This window comes from Rhopalosiphum maidis, chromosome 1, assembly GCF_003676215.2.
Source record: "Rhopalosiphum maidis isolate BTI-1 chromosome 1, ASM367621v3, whole genome shotgun sequence".
In the NCBI taxonomy this organism is placed as follows: Eukaryota; Metazoa; Arthropoda; class Insecta; order Hemiptera; family Aphididae; genus Rhopalosiphum; species Rhopalosiphum maidis.
The window spans coordinates 87,966,995-87,968,902 of record NC_040877.1 but is presented as its reverse complement, the minus strand read 5'-3'; positions in this window follow the sequence as shown (position 1 = coordinate 87,968,902).

Sequence of the window (1,908 nt, the reverse complement as noted above, 5' to 3'; positions counted from 1 at the left end):
GATACTTTGTTATTATTTAATTTTACAAGTACTAACTAAGTACCAACAAATAATTTTTTAGTACGTTTAATTTTTGAGGTTAATCTAACCTAATGCAAATTTATTATGTAATCATACACCTTGAAAAAATTTCTAAATGTGGTAAAATATTAAAATTCATCTGCTTATATTTTTCATATTTAAGAGGATTGGAAGCGGTGATTTTATGTTTTTTCTAACACACGCGCAACACAGGATGATATAAACGTGGTCTATTTCCAACGTACCAATTGAAATTTTTTTTTATTTTTGTTGTTACCTTTTTGTATGTATACTTATTGTACCTATACAATTATTATAAAATTAGCTTAAAATAATTTGTTTTATCCTTTTTATTATTAATCAGCAACATTTTACGGGAGCGAAATTTAAATCCATCCTCAATGATAATTTTTTCCCTTTTTCGCTTGATATTATATCCATACACATTAATTTTTAACACTACAAACTAATATAGTTCAAACTTTTAGCCTTGACACGTGCCGCGATCTACTGAGTATTGACTAGATAGTTTCAATGTATTGTTATCCGACGACAATTGTATGGTTATGTCATTAATGATTATAGGATGATTTAAACTTTTGAATTTTTGACGTATTCCCTTGCTGGGCATATCGATCAAGATTTCAAAACTATTTCAAAATCTAGAATGATCCCAACTAAAACAATTAATATTTACAATTTAATTCACTATATGGTATATACACATAGCTATGATAATTGATAAGGCAAAATAAGGGAGTCGAAGAGCTTGGCAAACGTTCATATATATTATATAGCCAAATCTCAAGATACTTTATTGGTAGGTCATGACACTACTTACTCTTAAAACAGTTGATAATAGTATATTATCAATGATATATTAATGTTAAAATATCAAAATGTTTAAAATATTTAATTCGTCAGTTATCACAATGTGTATTATTTTTAAATCTTTGGAAAATTAACATTGATTATAAGTCAGTTATCATTTATCAATTATCACAATTATAATTTTAACAGAAAAAAAAACATAATGATATAAAATGATAAAACGTTTTCTTATTTATTATTATTTCTAAAACAATATATTATGATCGAAGAACTTAAAAATATACATATATATATATGAGTTATACTAGATATGTGTCGTTAAATTATACTATAAATATTTCTTACATAATATATTTTACAAAAATTTTATAAATTATAGTATAATGATTAATGCTATATTGACTATAACATTATATTATACATTTAATTCAACATAACATAAAATTAATCGGTTTAATTGTATAATGTTAGACTAATTAAATATAAAGTAGGCTTCAGAAATAATAAATAAATAAATGTTTAATTAAAAACTTATATTACAGCCTCTATTACAACCGTGTTTTGCCGTTTTCACCTTAAAACCTAAATATACGTATATTTTTAATAGGAAAGCGTACTTGCGATGCCTCTAAAAATGTTGTATCTTGCGTAAGGGACTGTAGGAATTTCTAATAAATAAATAATATATAGCTGAATAGATATTTTTAGTTAAAAGTCTTTTGAAATAGAATGTTAAGTCTTATAGGAACTAATCGTGTTCCTTTTTGTTAGAAGATTATAATCGTTTAAAAGTTTTATAAGTATTGAAAAAATAAATGATAGTATACATAACTATAAGTTAGTGTTGATTGAGTGACGAGTGTGATTGGTATTAGTTACTTTTTTTTAGCCACATTAAAAAAATCTTACATAGATTGTTTAATGTATAATATATTTTAATGATCAATATAAAATGCTTGTAAACTTGTAATTTTTAATTGATTATAAATTTATGATGATTATGTCAACTGATAAATTAGATATATGCAGGTGACAACTCGCAAGTAATTTTCAAAA